The sequence below is a fragment of the Pinus tabuliformis genome, chromosome J (genome assembly GCF_031772625.1).
Source record: "Pinus tabuliformis cultivar Carrire ecotype Pingquan chromosome J, CPIR1, whole genome shotgun sequence".
NCBI classification, from domain to species: domain Eukaryota; kingdom Viridiplantae; phylum Streptophyta; class Pinopsida; order Pinales; family Pinaceae; genus Pinus; species Pinus tabuliformis.
The window spans coordinates 1,572,500,242-1,572,526,762 of record NC_142295.1 but is presented as its reverse complement, the minus strand read 5'-3'; the positions used below and the strand labels follow the sequence as shown (position 1 = coordinate 1,572,526,762).

Sequence of the window (26,521 nt, the reverse complement as noted above, 5' to 3'; positions counted from 1 at the left end):
ATTTTCCCTTTCCTGGTTGCCCCCATGGAGGTACTAGTGTTTGAGTTCGTGCCAGCAAGTAATTGCTTCCCTTGGGGAAAAGGGTTAGTCAGGACAGCTTGGGAGCTAGAGGACCCTTGCTGCACTAACAAGCGCTGAGAATCTTGAATCTTAGGGCAGAGGTGAGTCAAATGATCTCCATTGCATAACTTACATGGAAATTTAACCTTTTTCTTGGACTCCTTTCTATCCTCACTGGCACCGTTGTCAGGCTTGTTCGCATTAACCTTCCCTTCATGGTTCTTCTTCTTACCTCATCCCTCCTACTTCCCATCTGGTTGTTGATTTCCTTTTGGGTTAGATGCCTGGATGGCATTTATAGAGGTAGGTTGGGAAGGCGAAGGTGTAGACGGTGCTGCCTGATTAGTGTAATATCCCTCCCCTTAATAATAAATAATAAATAATAATATAATAATAAATAATAAATAACGCACAAATAATAATTAATAATAATAAATAAATCACTTAATAATAAATAATAAAAATAATAAAGATAATAAATCATAAATGTTAAATAATAAATGATATTAAAAAATATATACAAGAAAATAAATAAAAATAATAAAAATAAAAATAGTAATAACCATACAAAAACTCTAAATAAGAACAAATAGAAATAAAACAAGAAAAGGAAACTATCAAAAAGAAGGAAATAAAACAAGAAAAAGGAAATTATAAAAAAGAAAGAAATCAAAAGAAAGTTGCATGAGACACATGGAGTGTGTGCATGTGGTTCCTCTTCCAATGTTTGTTCTATTTAATAGATGGCGAGGAAGATGAGAGGCATTCTTGCATTCCATCTTTCCGAGATTCTATCTTCGCATTCCATCTTTCCGAGATTCTATCTCCATTCTCTTGGGAGAATGGTATACTAAGACCTAGGAGTCACTGGCAGTAGTACGTTGATTGAGGGCTCAGGGGTGGCCAGTTGTAGCAAGACGTTGCACAATTGAGCCTACGGTTGGGTGGAGAGTCGTCCCTAAAACCTTGTTGCGGTAAGCCTACTTCGACCACAGGTAAACAAGTAAGAACTATTCATTCAATTTGAATTTAGTTAATGTTAATAAGTTAATTAGATATTTATTTTGGGCTGTTACATATGGTATCAGAGCCTAGGTTCAACTCTTAGGACCTATAGGCATTTTAATGTACAAAACTTCGATCTAAATGATTTTTTTATTTTATTTTTATTACAGTCACATCCTAATGATTCTATCCACAGAGGATTATTGAAATAAAAATGTTTTGTATAGAATGAGGATTTATTTCTTCTGTAAGTGTGTCAAGAAACGCGCATCCAAGAAATTATGATTCTATTCAAATAGCAGACTTGTGCCAACACCCCCGACCACTATCGTGATGCGTTTAGAGTGACCCGTCATGTGACCATGAAACCATACCCAGAACCGAACAGAAATGAGAGTACCGCTCTGCACACTGCTCTTAGAATTCCTTGGCGGACAATACATTCTCTCATTGCTGTCCAATCCCTCATATTCTTTCTCCTTTACTGATAAATCATTAGAAGCTCTGGGCCTCTCGCTTTTTCTCCTATAGTCATGACTTGAGCTCTCCACTATTCTAGCTAATGTTACCGCTGGTTAAACCCTACCTCTAGGCGCACACAGATATGTTTTAATTTAGTTTTTATTCAAACCCAATTTAACCATGCTTTTATTAAATTTCTTGGCTTTTTATTAACCCAGTTTAAGTATGCTTATCTTAAATTTATTTTTTCATTAAACCTCCTGCATCCTGCAAATTAAATCATTTTTTTCCTTTTCAATCCACACTTGTTAGTTTGACTACCGTCGCTAATCAGCATGTTTATAATTTAGTCCAGTTGTGGGTTCCCCCGCAGTTTTAAACCGGCGATCATTAGTTTCACCGCCGCCCTCTTTTATGAATTCAGATATTCAATTTTTAAATTGAATCTGGCAAATATTCAATTTTTAGATGTTCTTTTAATCGTGCAAATATTTCTAAAGGTTGTAATTGAATTGGTTACCATAATGGATGAGAATGTTGCTACGAGATATTTAATTTATGCATTATATTATATCTCGCATTTTGTTGAAAAAGAGTCTATATGCACATTAAATCTCACTGTTTCAAACATATGTCTCCTCCTCCCTCCTTTATTCATCGCCTGCTATGTCTGCGGGGTTGGCTGTCTCTGTGTGCTTTCTCTATCCATGGTCTATTATGTCTGCGAGGTTGGTTGTCTCTGTGTGGTATGGTGTTTGGTTTAGTATGTCTGCGAGATTGGTTCTCTGTGTGGTAGGGTGTTTAAGTCTGTCTGTGTTTTTGAGTCATGTGGGTTTATGCGAGAGAGGAGGAAGACGCAACTCTATTGGTATCATTTTTGTTTTTCTGGGAGAAAACATCTTCAAAGGCAAGGCAGGGCAGGGCAATTGGACTTGACATTCAGGTACATATAATTATTTCATAAAATTAAGAAGCAATTATTATCTACTTACTTTCTTACCTTTTATATTAAAATTTCCTTGCTATGAAGATGGCAACCGCCATTGGAACTCTGTCTATTTGTTGTTGTTATTATTTCATCTGTTCTCTGTTATGGGAAACAATTTCATTGAAATTTCATTCATTTTCATAAAAATAGCAATGGCCACTTGAACTCTGTTTTATTTGCTGGTACAGTTGTAACTGCTATTTGAATTTTGTTTGATTTGTTGTTGGTATTTTTCAAACCCTGCTTCAATGTACAATTCCAGTTATGTAGAAATGGCTCCATCTTTGTTCAAACCCTATTTCAATGTGCAACTTCGGGTATACTGAGATGGCTCTAGCTCTTTTCCTCTCAGTGATTTAACTAGGTTTACTAAATATAGCTTCTAACTAGGTTTATGAATGACTGATGTTCTTCCATTAGATGAACACTAATTTAATTAATATATTTCGTAGTTAATTTAAGAATCCTGTTTAACTTGTGTTTATCAGTTAATACTTTCGGTTCATTAATTTGCTTCCTCTGTAAGTTCAACTGCATGTTCTGCTCTGCTCTACTCTGTCTTGCTTTACCTAATAGGAATGAGAAATTTATTGCAGTTGTGTGTACTTGTAATATGGCCTTTTTAGCCTTGTCATCATAAAGACTAGCATCTTCATCATTTTCCTTTAATTCAGGCTTTTTCTTGATGCATATTGGAAGGTGGGAACCGTTATTGGAAAGCTTGAGGTCATTAGATCTAGGATCATCGATCCCCAACCAGGAATGCTAGGTTATGAGCGGGGTTTACTCCGCCTGCAAACATTACATGGCACATTGCTGTAGAGTTGTAACAAGGGTCTCTTTCACCTCTAGTTATGCTACATTAATAAGTCAATCCGGGAACGCTTTGTTATTGAAAAGAGTAGCTCAATCCGAGGCTATTCATCAGAGTAATGCTTCGTAGTACAGTGTCTAGAAAATACAAGAGTAAATGGATGCTAAACTATAACTAATTTGCTTTTAAAAGAAAGGAATCACACCAAGCAATTTATCAGTCAAGGGTGCCGAAGCGATAACCCATCCCTCTAGAAACTGATGGAAGGAAAATAGAGTATGGACCAAAGATCTGGGAGCTAAGCAGCGTCTTGCTGAATCACTACAGCTTTAGACCTCCTCTCACACCAAAACAGTAAATGCAAGGAAATGGAACAACAGAAAGTAAAATGGAATAGCAAACCTGAAATGGAACAACAGTAAATGGAATGGCAGTAAATGGAACAACAACTCAATAAACTAGATCTCGCGAGTCAGAACTGAACTCTCATTCCGCAATCAAATAACAATCATCAAAAGCAATTCCAATGAACCTTACTTTATGAGGCGATATTCACAAATGAATTATGGAACAACATTTATCATATATACACAACACACTTATTATAGCAATCTGATGTTTCCAGAGAATATGACTCTGCTTCCAAATAGAATAATATTAATTTTGGGTTCCCACGAATAAGAGTTCAGATGAATCCAATAGAAATATTTAATATGAAGGCTCGGTAACAAAAACAGTTGGCTTAAATAGTGAACATGCAATCAACTCTGAAGAGATTCATTTACACGATACAGAGTTACTTACATAAATCTCCTGAATAAAACCATTAATGAATTAGTAGTAACAGAGCATGGAACAGCATATGACAAACACGTCAGATTACCAAACTATATAAACAATCCACACAGAAACCAAATTATAATGATACAAAAGCAAGTGTCCTTCGGAGCTGGGCCCTTAGCTTCCAAGGATACACCGCCTTAGATTACTCCAGACGCAGGGATGAAATAAAACACCAAGTCTTTCATATTAATGCATCAACAAAAGTACAACAAAACAAGTCTTAACGAGACTCGATGATCAAAGTTCAAACTGAGACTTAGATTTACATATATGAAAAAAAGGTCTCCTGTGCTTAACACTGCTGCCCCTTTTTATAAGAGAAATGGCGGAGGTATCTAGGTAGCAAAAATAAGCAAGACAACGATCGTTACTCCTTGATTTTCCTTTCCCTGCTTTGCCGAGTCGATAATTCTTCTTTCTTTCCCGGGTCGTTCTGCTTCGATCCGCTTGATCTCGTTCGCATCCGATTTCCTCCCAAAGGGACAACAGTTACTCTTCCTTTGTCTTTTCCTCTTAAACAGTAATCCTTCGTTTCCACCCTTTTCTGCATAGAAAAATAGCAATTATCAGTGATTAAGCCTTTCATACTAATTCTCACATATTCTACTAGAAATTTTTTATCTCTTTAAGTTCATTATGCAAAAAGGGTTACAATTGCTACCGAAAAGTCACTAAATTGTTGGTCAAAAACATACCTTTCCAGAGCTCCACACACCCCCCTGCTTACCCTGTTTCATGCCCTCATGAAAACATTATAGTTGATATGCAGAGCAGTAAGAGAGTAGGCCGGAGAGGGAATCTCGTGTGGAGGCCTACAACCATGATGAGCAACCAAATCATCAAAAAACTGATTTGTTTGACCTTCAGGCATTTCATACAAGGCCTGGTATCTGGGTGCAGGGTTCCAAATGATTGGACTACGAAATCGATACCCTAACCAGGATGGCCCTGCTTGCAAAATTCCCTCGCCATAAAGGTTCAAATGGCTGGCTGCCAGCTCAAAATTTTCATATCTGAATGGTTCCCTGAGCTGGATGTTTGGGTTCGAAATCTGATATCGGAATTTTGCAGCATCGGCAGCAAGGTCTTTAATAGTCAGAAAATATTCCAAATTTTGTCTGATGAAGTCCTCATGCATGGGTCCTAATGTCTCCATAACACCCGGGGTTCTCATAAGGTTCCTATGTGCTCTCCATAGCCGTACTGGGTCTCTAGGCTCGACTCTCACCCACAAGTCTAGGTTATTCTCCTATTTTTGAAAAGTGGTATAAGCCCTGAGCCATTTTAGCTGATTAACCCCGAAGGAAACAAAGGCTTGCAATTGTATGTCCCCAATGAAAGGGCTAGGATTTAAATCAGTTTCCTGGTCTAGCACGAGGTTATGTAAGTAAAATTCACATAATAATCTTTGGACCTTAATTCCATAATGCTTGCAACAATTTATGAAATCATTAAGAGTATTGATTTGTATAGGGGCACCTGCCCTGACAGCTTTTATCTTTAATCGTAAATATCGTTCAAGCAAAAATAAAGCATAGTTTTTAGCAGGGGCCCTACAGGCTAGAACATAATTATACAAGGAACACATAGTGTCCATCTGCCTAACAACAATATCTAATCGACGAGTTACCTTTGCAACCTTTTCCTGCTCCTTTTGCCAGCCTTCAAAGGCTTGGCTCTCGGACTGACTAATATTCTGAAGTTGCTGCTGCAACTCTTCATATCTCTCCTGGGGGACTGTTTGTTCCTTCAATCTTTCAGTTTCCTGTTGAGCTTCCTTCATCATTTTATGCAAGGTTCTTGTTTTTGGATCCTTTTTCCATAAGGCCGTAGAGGCCGGGAGTTTTACCTGAACCTTTTTGTTATGCTGCTTAGAATTCAGAACCCGGATCACCCCTGAGGGCGGTGCCTCTGTTTGGATCTCCTTATTCTCCTTTTCTTTCTTGACATGAACAAAAGGTTGTTGTGGTTCCTCTGCTAATGGAACGACAGTCTGTTCTTCAGTAGCAATTGGAACAACAGTTTGTTCCTCATTATCAATTGGAACAGCAGTCTGTCCCTCAGTGGCCATTGGAACAGCAGTTTGTTCCTCAGCGTCATTTGGAACAGCTGCAGGTCTTCTAATCGGGTTTCGACCGATAGTGCGAGTGTAAGTCCCTCGGCTTCTTGTTCGACGGGATTCTGCTGTAGCGTTCCTCTTCCTCTTCTGTGTGGTTCTTTGTATCCTCAGACTAACTTTTAGAATGCGAATTTTCTGTCGGATCCGGGCTATAGTGCTCAGCAACCTCTGCTGTCTAGTCCTCAATTTCTTGATTTCCCTTGTCTCGGCAGAGGGTTTGGGCCTATCCCTTAAATCTGCCCCTATGTCGAGCATTTCTTCTGGTGCTTCGGGAACAGATTGTTCCCGGCTGGTATCCCTTATTTCTTCCTCATGAACAGGTGGATTTTCTTCTCCTTGGTTCTCTGCATGTGAATTCTCGGGTATCTCTTCCTCTGGCGGTCCATCGGGAGGACCTGCTGGGCTGGAGGGTTGGGCATATTCCCCCAAGCTAGCCAGGATTGCGGCCAATTCTTCTTCACCCACAAGGTCTCGCAGCGGACTGCTTTCTAGCTGTCTTACTTCCTCCTCCCGATTGTCTTGTTCAGTGACTGCCTTGGGGTGTTCAGCTTCAGAGTGCGTTTCTCCTTCCTTTCCTCTTTCTCCGGCTTGTTCAGCCTCGTCTTCAGATTGTCTAACATTTTCATCAGAAGGTATTTCTTCTGGTTCTGGAGGTTGATCTGTAATCTCAATTGGTTGGCAGGTGTTCCGAATCTTTTCCAGCCTCCCTCGTATTCGAGCTAGGCGAACTGATTTTCTTGGTTTTTCTGGTTGTTCAGGTGTACAGGCAACAAGTTTTTCTGCTATCACTTCTCTGCGTTTTTCTGGTCGCTCTGGTGTATCTGAGGAATGCTTTCGTTTTGAAGCGACGCATTTTCCAGCTACCACTTCTCTGCGTTTCTCTGATTGTTCTGGCGTGCTGGAGGAGGTTTCAGGTTTTGGGGGTGGTGCAGTCACTCCCCCCTCAATTAATGTAATGAGCTCTTCCCAGCTGCTCTGCTGTTGAGTGAGACTATGGCTCACTATCAATCGAATCAATCCATGGTGGCTAACAACTGCGTCTACGTGCTGGGCCATTTTCAAGCTTCGGGCCGCATCATGCAATAGCGAATTTAAAAGTGCAGGCATATTTACAGAACATTTTTCTTTTAAAACAACTAACAGTTTAAGATGGCGAGGTCTTACCACATCCTTTCTTCCTTCGCAAGTAATGTAGCTTTGTACTATCTTTGCTAGTTCGGTCCAGCGTTCTCCTAACGTAGCTGGCAGAACTCCCTTCCCTTTCACTGTCAAGCTTTGGCCTTCATCCTGAAAAATCTTTATAATCTTCTGCAGTCTTTCTTTCTTCAGCGTCCATACAGGTCCGGTGGTTGGTAGGCCTGAAACTTCTGCAATTACATCGTCAGTGACCAGTATCCGTCTTTCTCTTACTGTGGAGTAGTCTTCCTACAAGTTTTGCAGAAATTCCAACACCACTGTCTCGTTTGGTTCTTGTAGGTGATTGAAATAATTCAGCCATCCAGCCTTTTCCAGGATCTCCCGAGCAGCAGCAGAGGCTGTCAATTCCTGGGGCTCGCTTCGGACTGCCTTACCTCCCATGGTTCTACTAAGAATTTTTAATGGAACAGCAACTGTCTGAGCTGTTTTGGGATGCAGGGAAGGTGATCATCGCGAAAAAACAGAGCATGCAGCAAAAATGGATTACGGATGGCAACTTTGCGTAAAATAGAACTATCATACCGTTAAACCATGCCATTCCTTCGTACACTATCTACCCCGAATGGTGTGGTGACACGTACCTTGTGGAGTAATGAGATTACCTTCCCCCCCCACGATGTGATAGGTTGCCCCAACCGTCAAATAGAGGAGCAGCAGCCATCGTGTTACCAGTCATAAAGAACAGCATATAAAATTACGCCATGTTTTGGATAGACAACTAAATACCGAAATTGAGGCAAAAAGGTGGATCGCGTTTTACATAAGAGCTTTCATAATATGATGCGAGGCCGAGGGATGGGACGTCTGTCACTCGTACGAAGTCCCGAGGGGTCATTGTCAGTTCCTTTGCCATGATTGGTAGTAATGAGTATTCATGCGATATGTTAATCAGGGAATAAAATATGAATTATTCATAAGATAGAAGAAAACAAAGAGGTATTAATATTATCCCTGTTGGCATAACCATTTATGACTTCGATACCATTAACAGAGCTCTGCAGCCAACCGGTGTCCATAACCTTGGCAGAGTTGTTTATTTCACCCCTGGAACCATGGTCCTATATGTGTATAAAAATATTTTGTCAAAATACAGGCCATTATGCTGGCTTGGTAACCAAGTAGCCATAATGCCATTCACCAGGAAGGCGCGAAACGTGGGCAGGCTGGCTCGTGATGAGACCCCTTGTTCCAAGGTCTGCTTAGTTAGTGTACCTTTGGACCATATCCCTGGTATGGTGGCCATGCTGGGAATGCCACTTCGCTTCCAACCTGATGATCATGGTAGGCTGGCTCTTGATGAGACCCCCTATCCTGCATTTGACAATAAATCACATTCGTCATCATTTTTCTTTTTTTTTTTTCTCTTTTTTTTTTTTTTTTTCAGTATTTTTCTTATATATTTACACATAAGGGTGGTTCAGCACTCCTTAAGAGTGGGAATGGCGGAAGAAGTCTTATCATTCCAACAGGAAAATATAAATCCTCTGTTCTTATTCTTATGTAATAATCAGAATTTTTTTTAAGGAAATCGCCATGATAAAGATAACCAACCAGGGCAATGGGAATAAGTCAATGACAACGGGGATGAGAAGTAAGTATGTCCCCCCTCTTGTCCTCTTATCAATACTAGGCTCTATAAAGATAGCGATTTTATGATATCCTGACTTCGGTGTGTTGTAGTTGATGTTCATTGCATAAGTGTATAGCTGAATCTTAAAGACTGGAAAGATGATGGGTGAAAAAGCATCCTCAATATGAATCATCACTGAGACAAAGATATGACTATGGTGTTCCTTTTGAAAGAGAAGAATCCATGCAAGCAAATAGTTGGGATGCCGTTCTCCTAAGATCATGAGTGCTGTTTTTTAAAAATTGTCAACTGTTGTTCCTTTTGGAAAGGAACAGCAAAAACTCGCAAATGTTGTCCCTTTTATAAAGGAACAGCAAAAACTCACCACTGCTGTTCCTTTGGAAAGGAACAACAAAACTCAAAACGTTGTTCCTTTAAAAAGGAACAGCAAAACTCAAAACAGCAAAACTCAAACAACAAAATTCAAAACGTTGTTCCTTTAAAAAGGAACAGCAAAACTCAAAACTGCAAAACTCGAAATGTTGTTCCTTTAAAAAGGAACAACAAAAACACGAACTGTTGTTCCTTTTGAAAAAGGAACAGCAAAAATACGAAGTGCTGTTCCTTTTTGAAAAACGAACAGCAAAAACACGAAGTGATGTTCCTTTTGAAAAAGGAACAGCAAAAACACGAAGTGTTGTTCCTTTTGAAAAAGGAACAGCAAAAACACGAAGTGCTGTTCCTTTTGAAAAAGGAACAAAAAAAACACGAAGTGTTGTTCCTTTTGAAAAAGGAACAGCAAAAACACAAAGTGTTGTTCCTTTTGAAAAAGGAACAGCAAAAACACAAAAACAAACCACTGCTGTTCCTTCTGAAAAAGGAACAGCAAAAAACCAAAAACACACTGACTGTAAAGAGCAATCTTAAGAAAGAGAGATCAAAGAAATATTAAAAAACGTATATACAAGAACTTATGTACAAGTCAAAAGAATGAGTTCCTTACTGAATTGTAGGTGAGGAAGATTTTACTTCCTCTCCTAAAATTTTCATGTCAGTATCTTGATGTAGCTGCTCATAGAAGGATTCCCGAGTGAGTGGCTTGCGATAGAGACGAACTCGATGGCCATTTACCTTGAATGCATATCCAGAACCATCAATTGTAATGAGAGTAAGGGTCCCATTATCATGTACTTTCTGGATTTCATATGGCCCCAGCCATCGAGTCTGCAGTTTCCCTGGGAAATCCTGAAACCGAGAGTCATATAACAGAGCTCAGTCCCCTTCGTGAAAGACTTTGTTCTTGATAAGTGCATCATGCCATTTAGCTCGCTGCTGTTGAATAAGTGTTGTATTTTGTAATGCAGAGAGCCTTATTTCGTCCAATTCATTAATCTGCTGTAGTCGATTGATTTGTGCCTCACTTAAATCTAGGCCAACTTCCTGTGCAGTTCGTAGGGTTTGGATTTCGAATTCTATGGGGAAAATAGGTTGTTTCCCAAACACTAATTGATAGGGCGAATAACCAGTGGTGCTTCTCCAGGTGGTTCTATAGGCCCAAAGTGCTTCAGGTAGTCGGGCGGCCCAATCACGCCTATGTGAAGCAATGGTTTTTGTTAAAATTGATTCTATTACCTTATTGCTGCTCTCTACTTGCCCATTCGCCTGCGGGTGATATGGGGTAGTAATTTTGTGCTGGACGTGATAGTTGTTAAGTGTTGCAGCTAATTTGTTTCCGGCAAATTGAGGTCCTCCATCTGTAATTATTTCTCTCGGAAGGCCATATCGTACAAACAAATGGAATAGGAACTGAACTACCGAATCTTCTGTAGCTCTAGGTAACACTTCGGCTTCAACCCATTTGGTAACATATTCTGTGGCTACCAAGATATATGTTCTCTGATTTGATGATGGGTTGATGGGTCCAACGAAGTCAAGAGCCCGCCGTTCAAATGGTTCAATGACCAATTGTGGCCTCATAGGCATCTCGTCGGCTTGACCAGGTCGTCTTGCTCGCTGGCAACTGTCACAGGCTTGAACGAATTTCTTCGCATCCTTAAAAATTGTAGGCCAGTAGTATCCTGTCTGCAGTACTTTATGTGTTGTTCTTTTTTCTGCAAAGTGTCCCCCGCAAGGTCCGTCATGACAGGCTTTTAAGATGTCAAAAATTTCATCTTCTCGAATACATCTCCTGATTTGCATGTCTGCCCCTGTGTGGAACAAATAGCCCCCAATCCATGAAAATCGAGTGCTCTTCTGAACAATCTGCTTACGTTCATTAGGGGTTAAGTGCTTTGGTAGTTTACCTGCTGCAAAGTAGTTGGCAACATCAGCGTACCAGGGTGTTTGGGCAGCAACAACAAATAGGTGTTCATCCAGAAATTGGTCTTCTACTACTGCTGCTTCAATTGGTTTTGGTATCCGTGAGAGAAAATCAGCTACAGGGTTCTCCTTGCCGGGTCTATCTTTGATTGTGATATCAAATTCCTGCAATAAGATCAACCATCTTGTTACTCTGGCATTTGTAACAGGCTTATTTGCTAAATATTTAATAGCAGAATGATCTGTATATAAAACAACGGGATAGCCTGTGATATAATGTCTAAATTTATTGACAGCATGTATTACAGCAAGGAATTCTTTTTCGGTGACAGTGTAATTTAATTCAGCAGGGGTTAAATTTTTGCTGATATAATAAATAGCATAAGGTTTTTTATCCTCCTCCTGCCCAAGGACTGCACCGATTGCTGTGTCTGAAGCATCAGATGAGATTTGGAATGGTAAATTCCAGTTTGGTCCTCGAAGGACTGGAGCTGTCGATACAAGCTTCTTTAAATCCTGGAAAGCGCGGTCACATTTTTCTGTCCACATGAAATCAACATTGCCTGTTAGTGCATATAGAGGTGCAACAATGTGTGAATAATGTTCTATAAATCGTCTGTAATACCCAGAAAATCCAAGAAAGCTGCGTACCTCCGTCTGATTAGTGGGGGTGGGAATGAGCAAAAGAATCTGAATTTTAGCCAGATCTACCTGAATGCCGGCTGCTGGGACGTAGTGCCCTAGAATAAGCCCTTCTGTCATCATCATATAACACTTTTCGTGGCTTAAGCAAAGCTTGGTAGCAATGCAGCGCTGTAGGACTTTTTCTAGAGTGTCTAGAGCTGGATCAAAATCATCTCCATATGGTGTGAAGTCATCCATGTAGACTACAAGCCCATCATTTATTAAGTCTGCAAAGATGCTAAGAATGGCCCTTTGGAATGTGGTAGGGGCATTACATAGGCCAAAGGGTAAAACTCTATAAGCGAACGTTCCCAAAGGACAAGTAAAGGTAGTTTTGTCCTAGTCTTCAGGGGCAATCTGAATCTGATTGCATCCACTAAAGCCATCTAGGAAAGAAAAGAATTTCTTTCCTGCTAACGTGTCCAGTACTTGGTCTATGAATGGGAGGGGAAAATGGTCTTTTTGTGTGGCTTTGTTTAGCTCTCTATAATCCACACAAATCCTCCATTTCCCATTCTTCTTGGGTACAACCACAAGTGGAGAGACCCACTTACTATCAGAAATAGGATAAATAAAATTAACATCTAAAAGCTTCTGAAGTTCTACTTTCACAACATCTTTTAGATGGGGGTTGAGTCTTCTTTGCGGTTGACGGACAAGTCTTGCATATTTTTCTATGTAAATATGGTGGGTGCACAATTGGGGATCAATCCCTTTCATATCAGGATAGTCCCATGCAAATGCTTCTTGATATTTTCGTAACAAATGGATGAGTTTGATTTCTTGGTCCGGTGTAAGGTTGGCATTAATGTTTAGCGTTTTTCCTGGTTCAATTTCCACTACTTTACTATTAGCAACAGAAGTCACAGGTATCGTTTGGTCATGTGTATCTTTCAAGGGGTCTTCTTCCAGTTCATTCTCGAATGCAGCTTCTATCATAAAACACTGTGCATGAGGTCTAGATTCCGTTTGACTAACGAAGTTATTGATGGCATCATCTTCTGTTTGATCTTTAAAGTCTAGAGCCTTCTGTATAGTCAATGGTGATCTGATATTGTCAGTAAGGTATGATACAGGGTGCTGGTTAGTTTTTATTGTTGTAAGACTTGGCTGTGCTGGAGGATATAGGACTAGATTTTTGATATTTGGTCCTCTGGTTATTGTCATATTCCCCTGCCGACAACCAATGTATGCATCGGCAATGGCCAGCCAGGGTCTACCTAAAATTAGAGGGTGTCCATCTAGTCGGGTTTTTGGATTAATTACCAGGAAGTCAGTCGGGTATTTCCAAGAATCTACGGAGACCATGACATCGTATAGAGTTCCTTCTGGTCGCACTACAGATCGGTTAGCCAATTCTAACAAAGTAGAAGTGGGTTCTACCGATGTAATCCCAAGATTTTGGCACGTAGAAGTTGTCAAAATATTAATTGCAGCTCCTAAATCAACTAAAGCATTGGTCAGAGTCTGTCCATAGATTTGAACAGTTACTATTGGGTTTCTCGGATCTTCATATTTAATGGGTATTCCTGATAACAAGTCAGATAAAGTACCGACTACTTAGACTCTTGGGTTAGTGGTTGGATTCCTCCTTGATTTCTTTATGCACAATTCTTTTATAGTTTTTGCGTATATAGGGATGTCTTGAATGGCTTGGAGGAATGGAATTCTTATGTAAAGATTTTGTAACTCCCCCAGAATGTCAAAGTCTGGTTGCTGTACAGGTCGTGGTAAGACTAATCGTTCTGGGAAGGGAGGAGCGGGTTCATTTATTTGATGATGAGTCTGCTCCTTATTTACGCTCTCTTGTTGTAACGGTTGTTCTATTGGTAACTGATCTTCAATGTGCATTGTTTTATCTCCCTCTGTTTCTATTATTCGTCGCGATCTTAATTGAAGATCATTGCACTCCCTCAGTTCAGGTCCAATTTCTGTTGATTCTATGATTTGGAGAGACTGGACCGGCCTATTATTGGGATTAGGATTAGGTTGGGCTGGGAGTTGCGGTCTCAGATTAGACTGGGGATTTTGTTGCAAAGCTGGCAGAGTCGGTTGAGGGAGTGGAATAGTTCATGTTGGCTGATATGTCGATCTTGGCCAATTTGTCTGCCAGGGTGAACTTTGTGAAGTAGGGGGGGTCCATTGTGGAGGGTATGAGTTATTTTTCCAATATGGTGGAGTGTAAGGAAAATTTGGCCAACCAAATTGGCTTAGCTAATTCATCCATGGATTTGGAGAAGGAAATGGTTGTGATGACCAGTTCGGAAATGGGGGTTGAGATTGATTTTGCCACATACTATATTGTGGAGGCTGAAAAGAAGAAGTCGGGTCTGGAAACATACCTGATTGCCTTGGTTGCCATTGGTGACGCTGGTTAACAAAGTATGCTGATTCCAGTTCTTCTTCTGCTTCCTTATATACTGCTTTCAATCCAGGAAGTGAGGGGCAACTTTCGGTCAGGTGATCTTTTGTACAGATGGCACATGTTTGAACTGTATCCAGTAGACATTCCTTATGGCTATGCTTTCTTCTACATCGGGGGCAGAAGATCGCCAAATTCTATTCTGCCTCAATCTGCTTCTGTTTAGCCTGCACAATATCAAGTTGTGTAGTTAATGTCCCCAGGATATCAGTTTTAAAATTTTCTAATAAATTGCCAAGTTATACACGTGTTACTCCTTCTGTTGGTGCTTTGTTATCTCTGACAAACCGATCATATTCTGCTGGTTTTATCCTTGTGCTGCCTCTCGAACTTCTGATACATAGATCAATGATGTCAGAAAAATTTTCTTGATAAATATCCCCTTTTCCCATGATATTTAATGTTTCGATCCACTGCTCTTTCATGCCTCTGATTAATGCAGTTTTTAACACATTATCAGGCAATGGTAATGATGCATAAGGTGACCTTTGTAAATTATACTGAAAACGTTCTACATATTCTTCTAATGTTTCATTCGGTCTAGCTATCATTTGGAATATTTCATCTTTCAATTCTCTAGACCTACAGTAGTCTTGATATTTCTTTAGAAAAGATTCCTTCATCTGCTCCCAGTTATTTATAACCCCACCACCTAAACCCATAAACCATCTTAAGGCTGCTCCTTTCAAAGTGGAGGGGAACAACTTTAATTTCTGGGGGTCAGTGGTGTAATCATATCCCCTGCATAAGACATCAAATTCAAATAAGAATGCGTCTGGGTCTTCTGATGTCAGTCCATGAAATGTAGGAATATGTTGAAGGAGAATTGCTTTCATAGGAGCATTTGCTGCAGAATATACTATAGGATATTGTAATGTAGAAGTTTGAGTATTGGGCTGATTCTGCACCATCGGATCGAATATGTGCCAATAACCTTCAGGGATTTCTAAAAGGGTATTATTAGGCTGAGAAGGTACGGTTTTGGTTGTCTTAATAGTACTTCCTTTGTCCGGAATAATGGGAGCTCCTGTTACTTGAGGAGATTGAATCCCTTTAATGATTTTTACAGCGCTCCCTTTATCTGGGCTTTCTAATGGATGGATTATCCTAGGAGATCTTGGTTCTTCAACTTCTCCTGTTTCCCCTTCTCCTTCACAAAGATTGCTTAGATTCCCTTCCTGCAGTCATTCTGGAATAGAATTTTCAATTTCTTGAAAATCTTGTTCATTAGTCTGACTATGCACCTCAGTGAAGGCTACAGATGCTGACCCTGTGGCCTGAAGGGAACCAGTAGGCTGTTTGGAATTGGTTTTTCTGAAACCTACTGATGGTTGAGATTCAGTTTTCTTATAGATTTCGTCTATGAAGTTCGTTCGGCCAAGGGTTACCAGCCCTTTGGCTTTTTCGGGTTTGGATGGAGGTTTGATAATTTTTTCTTGCTTTTTCTGCTTAGTCATTCATTCTATAAACTACCAAATTCTATTCAACCCAAAATTCTGCCAGGAAAGTGAACGGTGGAGCAGGGATTTTACATGCTCCGTACGCAGGTTCTTACCTTCCGTTTTTAAAATCCAACTCTCCCCTAGCAAACTTGTACACTACTCTGTAAAAGACAAATGGTTGTACTCTTTCCCCAGCAACGGCGCCAAAATGTAGAGCTGTAACAAGGGTCTCTTTCACCTCTAGTTATGCTACATTAATAAGTCAATCCGTGAATGCTTTGATATTACAAAGAGTAGCTCAATCTGAGGCTATTCGTCAGAGTAATGTTTCATAGTACAGTGTCTAGAAAATACAAGAGTAAATGGATGCTAAACTATAACTAATTTGCTTTTAAAAGAAAGGAATCACACCAGGAAATTTATCATTCAAGGGTGCGGAAGCGATAACCCATCCCTCTAGAAACTGATGGAAGGAAAATAGAGTATGGACCAAAGATCTGGGAGCTAAGCAGCAACTTGCTGACTCACTTCAACTTTAGTCTTTAGACCTCCTCTCACACCAAAACAGTAAATGCAAGGAAATGGAACAGCAATAAGTAAAATGGAACATCAAACCTGAAATGGAACAGCAGTAAATGGAACGACAGTAAATGGAACAGCAACTCAATAAACTAGATCTCGCGAGTTAGAACTGAACTCTCATTCCGCAATCAAATAACAATCGTCAAAAGCAATTCCAATGAACCTTACTTTATGAGGCGATATTCACAAATGAATTATGGAACAACATTTATCATATATACACAACACACTTATTATAGCAATCTGATGTTTCCAGAGAATATGACTCTGCTTCCAGATAGAATAATATTACTTTCGGGTTCCCACGAATAAGAGTTCAGATGAATCCAATAGCAATATTTAATATGAAGGCTCTGTAACAAAAACAGTTGGCTTAAATAGTGAACATGCAATCAACTCTGAAGAGATTCATTTACACGATACAGAGTTACTTACATAAATCTTCTGAATAAAACCATTAATGAATTAGTAGTAACAGAGCATGGAACATCATATGAAAAACACATCAGATTACCAAACTATATAAACAATCCACATAGAAACCAAATTATAATGATACAAAAGCAAGTGTCCTTCGGAGCCGGGCCCTTAGCTTCCAAAGATACACCGCCTTAGATTACTCCAGACGCAGGGATGAAATAAAACACCAAGTCTTTCGTATTAATGCATCAACAAAACTACATCAAAACAAGTCTTAACGAGACTCGATTATCAAAGTTCAAACTGAGACTTAGATTTACATATATGAAAAAAAGGTCTCCTGTGCTTAACACTGCTGCCCCTTTTTATAAGAGAAATGACAGAGGTATCTAGGTAGCAAAAATAAGCAAGACAGCGATCCCTCAGGATCAAAGATCCCGAGGGATTCGCCAAGCCATTACTCCTTGATTTTCCTTTCCCTGCTTTGCCGAGTCGATAATTCTTCTTTCTTTCCCGGGTCGTTCTGCTTCGATCTGCTTGATCTCGTTCGCATCCGGTTTCCTCCCAAAGGGACAACAGTTACTCTTCCTTTGTCTTTTCCTCTTAAACAGTAATCCTTCGTTTCCACCCTTTTCTGCATAGAAAAATAGCAATTATCAGTGATTAAGCCTTTCATACTAATTCTCACATATTCTACTAGAAATGCTTTATCTCTTTAAGTTCATTATGCAGAAAGGGTTACAATTGCTACCGAAAAGTCACTAAATTTTTGGTCAAAAACATACCTTTCCAGAGCTCCACAATTGCCATGCCCTTTTTCATTAACGTGGATTGCATATCTTGGAGGGACCTATGTTTTTTTTATCAAATCTGCATGAATTTCCAATTGAGCGATCAATCTCAATCTTAATGTCATTCTCACTTCTTTGCTCGTTTTCATCTTGTGCTTCATGTGTGTGCGATTCTTACGAATCAGGAAAATACTAATGAGAATTTTGCTAATTACCAATGGAACAAAGAATTTTGAAAATTTGTCTGCAAACTTCTACACTGGTGCTTTAGCCATTTGTGTTGCTTCAACAAGCCGAACTATTTGTGAAAGAGCACTTTCTGAGCCAACATGTGTAGCTCTTATATGCAGTACTCCATCACCAATTCGCTTTGCAACAGGCCTGGCTTCACCTGTTACCATACTTTCATTGACATGACTTTTTTCCGAAACAACCAAACCATCTGAAGAGACCTTCTCACCTGGTAAAATTTTTATTGCATCATTGCATTGCTGCTAATTGTACGTTCAGATACAACATTTCATGGGTATCAAGAGTCAATAAAGTGGCCTTATCTGGTGTCAAATACATCAGCTTGGCAATAGCTTCTGAAGTTTTCCCTTTGGCCAGAAATTCCAAATATTTTCCAAGAAGAATAAAGGAGATAAGCATGGCACTAGTCTCAAAAAAAAATCAATACCCTTGAAAGTATTATCAGTTGCAGCCCTCAACACTGTGTAGACTGAATAGAAATAAGTTGCATTTGTTCCCAACTCAATTAATACATCCATGTTAGCTGAGCCATGACGTAAAGCTTTATATGCACCAGTATAAAAGCACCATCCAATGATAAATTGTACAGGAGTTGATAGGATCCACCTTAAAAGTTCTCCAAGCTTTAGAATATTCACCAATTTTAAGTCTAAACCTCTTCTAATTCCTGGAGTATACATAAAAACCATGGCTAAGAGAAATACTGGTACAGTAAAAACTAAACTCCATAGGAAAGAATTATAGTATTGCTTAATCTCTTCACTTCTGTTAGGCCCTCCTCATCCTCCAGGCTGAAATAAAGTTTCCTTGCAGCGTCCAGGATATGTCTCCTCAATCACATCGATGAATGTTCTAGGTCCAGTCAAATCTGGATTGTATGACACAGTTATTTTCTCTAGTTGCAGATCCACTTTTGTATCCTCTACTCCCGGCAATGCTTGCAGTGAATTCAGAATTACTCCAATTTCTCCACCAAAAAGGATGCTCTCCAGTTTAATATCAACCTTATTCCTATCTCCCCCAGTACTAATCAACATAGCTTCAAACCAGTGTCATCAATGGCATCAATCAACGTACTAAAACTGGCAACTAATCGTTTAAATCTGAGCTGGAAATGATTTTATTTTTCTTCATTACAGGAGCTCAAAACTGTGTCATCTTTTCTATTCCCATCCATCCTAAAAGAAACATCAAGCCATAGTCTTTTGTCTTCAAAAATAGGGTACCAAAAAGTTCTTCTAGACTAAAGTAGAATTTTCAGCAACATGATCATAGTTGGCCTGTTCTTCAAAATCTGGAAAAATATTTTCCTCATCAGGATTGCAAAACATTTCTACCTTTATAATGAAAATCTGTAATCTCAACTAAATTAGAATAGCTAACGATTATGAAACTTAAAACAATTTAAGAGAAACAAATAAATTGGAAAATGAAATTTGCATTTAGCATTTTGAAGTGAAAATGGAGAAATATTAAGAATTATCCTTATACGTATATGTATAGTATAAAGGTTTGTATTAAAATGTTTGAAGTATAACTAAAATTCAAAATATCATTTTTGAAAATACCCATTTTTATAATGATTTACAATGACAGTGACATTGGTTTTTCTTAAATTCCACATATTTCAGTGTTGAAATTAAATATACAATATACAAATAGTCAATATCATAGAAGTCAAAAAAAATTTATATGGAGATAGACTTTACATGGATATTTTCAAAATCAATCATGAAAGATGATTATGGATTAGGAAAAATGAAATTGGTGAAATGTTACAGTTGTATGTTTAGTATTTGTATGTAAATTGTATAATCTATTAAAGTAATAGAAGTTGTTGATGAATTTATATAAGTGAGATTTCATTATATTAAAAGGGAATTTAGATATGAAAATGGAAAAAATTATAGAACATGAAATAGTAATGGGTAATAACCTGTCTACTCTTTTCTTCTTTTATTTTGGTGATTAATTGTAAGAAAATATTCATGGTATAATTATTTTGAAATATTGACCCTGTTTTAATTTTATTTCTATTAGAATGTTTTTCCCCTTTTTCCTTATAGTCATGTTTTAACATAGAATTATGTTTGCTATTAGGTGGCCTTTGAAATTAATGTGAATCTTCACTTAGTGAAGATTATTTTTCTTGTCCAATTTTGTGCATGTTTATAGTTATGGTTGCATCTCCTTTTCCATGCATTAATCAAAAGTGGAATCAATTCTTTTGATATCTTTTTTATATCTCATAAACTATAGCCTGAAGGAAATTTTGTGGTTAGGTAAAGAAGATATAACAAGCAATTCATAACATTAAGAAATTTCATATGAGGATGACACCTCTTTATATGCTCCTTGCAACACACCTATTTTCACAAAGATGATAATAAAATTATGGTGGTATTGATGAGTCCACAAAGAAATCAATATGCATCTTATCTACTTGATAATGTAAAATTAAAAGCTTGGAATGAACTTGTAAAAGAGACCATTAAATATGAAGTGGCATACATGCAAAACTAGTTTAGTTAATATGTAAATTAAAGAGACACTAGCTATTTGGCGAAGGTGTGAGAAAATAGTGGTGTAATTTCAGGGAACTAATAAATATAAACATAAGATAACAAGATACTAGCCTTGGGAGAACAAAAAACCTATTATTAGAATAAGGTGATGGAAAAATATATAGACAACAACCTTAAGAAGTGGAAGCAACATTAATGATCAACTAACGCAGTTGAATAATAAAAAAGGTCATTGTCAAGGGCCTGAAGGGTATGATAACATTGAATTAAAGAAGTGAATCCATAATAAAATTCATCAATTTGAGAAGATAAGTTATGTGATTGGAGAAATAGTAACAATATTTCCTAGTGTAACAATTTTATACATTTCAGAGAGAGGAGGAAAATAAACTAGTATGACTAAAGGTGAGAAAACAAGGCCAATTTAATAATATTTCTATCTTTGAAGCTAGTAGACACGAAGTGGATTGTTCAACATGATTGGTAAGGTCAAAGTGATGGCCTATATAAGTGTCATTATAGGAAGTTCTAAGCACTTGTAAACTGGGAAAATGTTCCAAGGATAATAATTGTTTAACTTTTTGAAAAAGAAATACATGATGTAGACTAATGAGAAAACATTGAGCATGAAGTGTAGGAAGAAATATTGTTGGAAATATAGTTGGAAATTCTATAATGAGACTTTGATAAGGATTACATATAAATTGGCAAAAGAAGTGAGATTCAACTAATAAAGGGTGCAATTGAATAAATTTCACTCACGAGTGGATTGATCATATATTGTTACCTCATACAAAACAACTTACTAGTGCGCGTCATTAGTATTGAAAGAAGTTATTGCCAAAATACAATGGGCATACCAAATCATTCATAGATGATAATGGTGGTAGTGGTTCCAATCATTTCAAAGTCTAAACTGAATATTTAATGAGTGAAAAAGTGGAAGAATCCCTATTCCAACTTGAACATGGGTGAATCTACGATAATAGAGATCAAGTGGAAACTTGATGAGAAAAGCAAATCTTTTTAGGATGAACAATGAAAATTATGCAACTAATGAATAAATCATGAGGGGGCAACAAGCCCTCATGCAGGTAGATTAAGCATAAAATAAGACTTAAATAAGGATGACCTCTTGTATGTGTGCTATTTGGATAAGAAAAATATGTATAGTGATCATGGAATTTTAACTTGATATTGATGATTTAAATGATTATACAAATGGTAACATATTAGCAATGAATTTCATTGGGGAAGGAAGAATAAGTGATGAGAGATTAAGAATAATGTTAGTGCATACTTGGTATTCAATGTTTGTACAAGTAGATGAAACTGATGAATCATGATAAGAATGCTTATAGAATATTATTCTATATTTGATAAGTATTGAAATGTTTCTCAAATTAACGATGTTTCACGATATGATGGTATGATGGTGATCATGCTCATGTGATTCATATTTATATAGTTGTTACAATAGTGATGATGTATATTTATGATGATGATGATATGCATAGGCATTATGATGTTATGTCTAGGTATATTGACATATTCATTTACTACGTGATGATAAGTATTTAATGCTGAATACTCATGATGGATATGATATGTATAATGTGGCATAGGAATTATGATGCTATCATATGAGGTTTAGTGACATGTGGTTCATTTATTATGTGAAGTCATGATATGTCTTTGATGTAAATATGTTGATGTCATAACTTATGATGGTATTTCATGAAGTGAAGCATGTGATAGTTTCATACAAATTTATGACATGCATAAGCATGCAGTTCGTTATTATTCATAATGATGAATGTTCTCACGATGACATGCAAGACTTGGCATGTCGATTATTTTCTATGATACTATGATGGTATAGCTAATGCATTGGTTGCATGTTGAGGTGTGATGATTGACAGGACTCCACAAATGGGCCGAGAGGGTTAGTTTATTTGATGGTCTCGTGCGAGCCCATACGCACAAGGGAGAATAAGTAACACCATATGGGCTGGGGAAAAACTCAATCAACACTACACATGCCAGTGGTTCCTTTGTCTCGTGTATAGCTCTTGATGGATAGCTCTACAAGAGCTATCAGACCATCTTGAGGAGGCCAAGTGCCTGATGTTCTAGGCTAGGTGCCTAGTATTGGATTGGGATGACGAAGTCTGGAAGGGATGTAAAGGACTTCGATGCCTGGGGCTTTGCGCCTTAGTAGTTGTGGAGGGAGTGGGCCAGCCTTGCGAGATGCCCAAGGTCATTGAGTACCGGACCGGATGCCTGCCTTGGGGCAGATGAGGTCTGAGTCAGGCACGAGCCTTAGGGCTAGCCTTGGACTAGGATACAGACTGGGTCAGGCTTATGCCTGGTGCCGAAAGTGGGAAAAAGGATAGAGATTCCTTGAGATTTCCCGGGGTGTTGGGGACTTTCGATGCCTGCTGGTTATACTAGTTCAACAGAGGGTGTTGGCAACATGAAGTTAATAAATAATAAATAATAAATAATAAATAATGCACAAATAATAATTAATAATAATAAATAAATCACTTAATAATAAATAATAAATAATAAAGATAATAAATCATAAATGTTAAATAATAAATGATATTAAAAATATATATATATACAAGAAAATAAATAAAAATAATAAAAATAAAAATAGTAATAACCATACAAAAACTATAAATAAGAATAAATATAAATAAAACAAGAAAAGGAAACTATCAAAAAGAAGGAAATAAAACAAAAAAAAAAGGAAACTATCAAAAAGAAAGAAATCAAAAGAAAGTTGCATGAGACACATGGAGTGTGTGCATGTGGTTCCTCTTCCAATGTTTCTTCTATTTAATAGATGGCGAGGAAGATGAGAGGCATTCTTGCATTCCATCTTTCCGAGATTCTGTCTTCATTCTCTTGGGAGAATGGTATACTAAGACCTAGGAGTCACTGGCAGTAGTACGTTGATTGAGGGCTCGGGGGTGGCTAGTTGTAGCGAGACGTTGCACAATTGAGCCTACGGTTGGGTGGAGAGTCGTCCCCAAAACCTTGTTGCGGTAAGCCTACTTCGACCACAGGTAAACAAGTAAGCACTATTCATTTAATTTGAATTTAGTTAATGTTAATAAGTTAATTAGATATTTATTTTAGGCTGTTACAATTAGAAGAAGCAGTTTGTAGAGACAACTGTTGCAATTGGTTCAAAAGGTTCACCGTATTTGCATCAATTGATCCAACTATATCATTGGTGTGCGGGCTTGGCTTCGGTTTGGATAAATCAACATTAGATCTCAGAGTGTTAGGTAGAATTTTCTGAAGAGTCCTAGATTAAGAATATATCAGTTCTAATTGATGGGCTCGAAAAATAGCATGCTCTTCCGAATAAACACCGGAAAGAGAAACATCCTTGGAGATCTCAAGTTGTAATGATTTGAGAAACCATTTGAGATGAAACTCTGGTGGAATTTTGGCTTTGATAAGCATTTTTCCTCTGTCTCCATTCCTAGATATGATCCAAAATGTGAGTTGTCATGTCTTGATGAAATTTTGCCAGAAGCTCAGTTCCGGTTCATAGCAGGCAAGAAATTGAAAATGGTTCAAGAAAATATTATCCAAATCAACGAAAGAAGTACAGGTGCCCCCTGGAAACTCTATATACCATTTGGCTGCATTCCCGATTAGGGTGTGCTGAAATAATCTCAACCTGATCGAATCATCTATCAGGGAGTTGGATGAGCACCATAAGTGGAATGTGGTCACATGGTCTCCCAGGTCTTCACCATTCTTCCCTTCGAATTTTGGAATATCCAATGGAAGTTTAGTTGGGTCTGGAGGCCAAGACGGATTGTACCTAATTGGATAATTCATCAATTTATTCAAGTCTAGAAAATTAAGCATGGCCAAAAAAGGATGTCGTGGAGGACCTTGGGAATTCCATCCAGAATGGGCGAGGTTCCCAATGGTTTGAAAAGAATAAACTGGATTTTGAAAGGCACCAGGTTGCCTGAAGTAACTTGTAGAGCCTACTGAATCAAAGGGTGATCCTTGTGGTCCAGCAAAATTTGGAGTTTGACCAACTCCTGCCGAAAATCCTCCATAACCGGAGAAGTTACCCCCTAACTAAGTATTGAAAGGAGCTGACATCCAATGATAAGGGTTCCACACATTAGAAAAGGGTGAAAAACTTTGAAATGAATTAACCAAAGAATACGGCACATTCCCTTGTTGGCCAAAAAATTGATTCCCAGCTCCTATCCCACTAACCGTAGTGTTTGTCCAACTATGAAAGGGGTTACTACCTTGACTTGTAAAAGGAAAAGGCATTGACCCTATTATCGGATTGGAATGTGGTATATGAACACTTCCAAATAGGAAACCCTGAAAAGAAGTCAATCCACTCATCATGGATGTAGAGGTGGTTGATGGTATATTCAAAGAAACTGAAGGAATACCTTGAGAGGGCATTCCAAAATGGAAAAATCCAAAACTGGATGCATTAGGTTGAGAAATTCCACTCATCGATGGAATGGAAGTAGACCCAAATATAGATGTGTTGGGAGTGGTAGAAGGGATGGAAATAGTTCCTCCCCCTTGTACAGATATGGGAGTCTGCATGCTTGCAACACTCATCATGGATGTCATGCTTCCAGTAGTGGTCATCGAATGGATAGATGTATGTGGACCTGGGCTCGAAGGCCTGTGAGTCATAGTTCCAATGTATAATAAAACTTATGGATGATTAGGAGGGAGAGGAGAATTTGGAGCTACAACCAACTCTGAAAGATATTCTACTTCAATACTATCTTCCGAATAGAAGAGTACTCGAGAAAGAACTGGTGTGTTCCTCTCTAACTCTGTGCTAGTACCAGTTCTATCTTGTGAACTAATTCCCCCAAGTGGAGGATCAATCTCCGATGCGCTTGTTGCCACTGGTTGGACACCACTAGCAGAATCTCTCCTACGCCTTCTAGGAGAAGGCTCTAGACTCGTAGGTGAAAGCCCACGAAGTCTCCGAGACTATCGAGATGGTTGGTCATCCACTTTGAACTATTTAAAAGATCTACTGAAAGACTCAGGAAAATTATAAATCTAGGCTGACTAGGAGCAGAGAACACTCACTAAAATGTCCCTAAAGATATCAGCAATCAAACAACTTCCGTGTATTTCCACTTCAAGTGATTAGGACAAGACACCAAAATACAAGAATGTTAATAATAAGGGCCTTCCGAAAATAGACTGGGGTAATTACACCCCAAGCCTACTAGCAAAGGTATGATAGGTAGTTACGCTGACCTCCAGACAACAACCTTTGCTGGTGCAAGCCCCCAAGCTTCGCAAGGGTTCCCTCTAGAAGTACTGCTGAACGTGATACAATGTCAACCTCAGGTGCCATGGGATTCCCCTCCGCAGCCACCTGTGTGGATTCCTAGGATAGGCAACTATGGTCACCAACTCATATCAGAAGCCGGGCGGAACAGTCGTGAGGTAGGATCCGACAAGTAAGAGAGGGGGTATCTCTCATCCTTATCTTCACTAACCCTCGTGCTTTACTCCCAGTCACGGAGCTTTCCTGGTCTCCCTAACGCTATTGGATTTCTCTCTTTAATCAAACTTCTATGTTTTACAATTTAGAGCGGCCTTGGAGAGTTAACTCTCCTCTCGCCTAATCCAAGGCCCTAATAAACCTAAACTTGTTGGTGTATTCTGATGACAATACAAAAGTTCTAGTTTATTTTACTAAGCGCTTGATTTTTAATGGTTTTTCTTTTAAGTCAAGGGTATAAATGGAAATGAAACCAATGGTGTTTGTATGACGCAAAAGAAATTAACGAAAAACTAACTTATATGCATGCAATCATTTATTATTCGATGAAAAGAGATCTCTACGTGGGTTCTACGAAACTTCTATAAAGCAAAAAACTTTTTCTTTTCTTTTCTTAAAACACACTTCATACATACAAAAACTAAAAAGACTATTGATGCTTTAATAATGAAAAACTACCCTAACGCAAGGTGTAATGAAGATG

At 38.4% G+C, this 26,521-nt stretch overlaps 1 pseudogene; it reads right to left on the bottom strand.

The window, feature by feature from the left end:
- Positions 1–19,301, bottom strand: part of LOC149233494 (copper-transporting ATPase HMA5-like) — a 183,141-nt pseudogene extending 163,840 nt beyond the window's left edge.
- Positions 19,302–26,521: the final 7,220 nt, after the last annotated feature.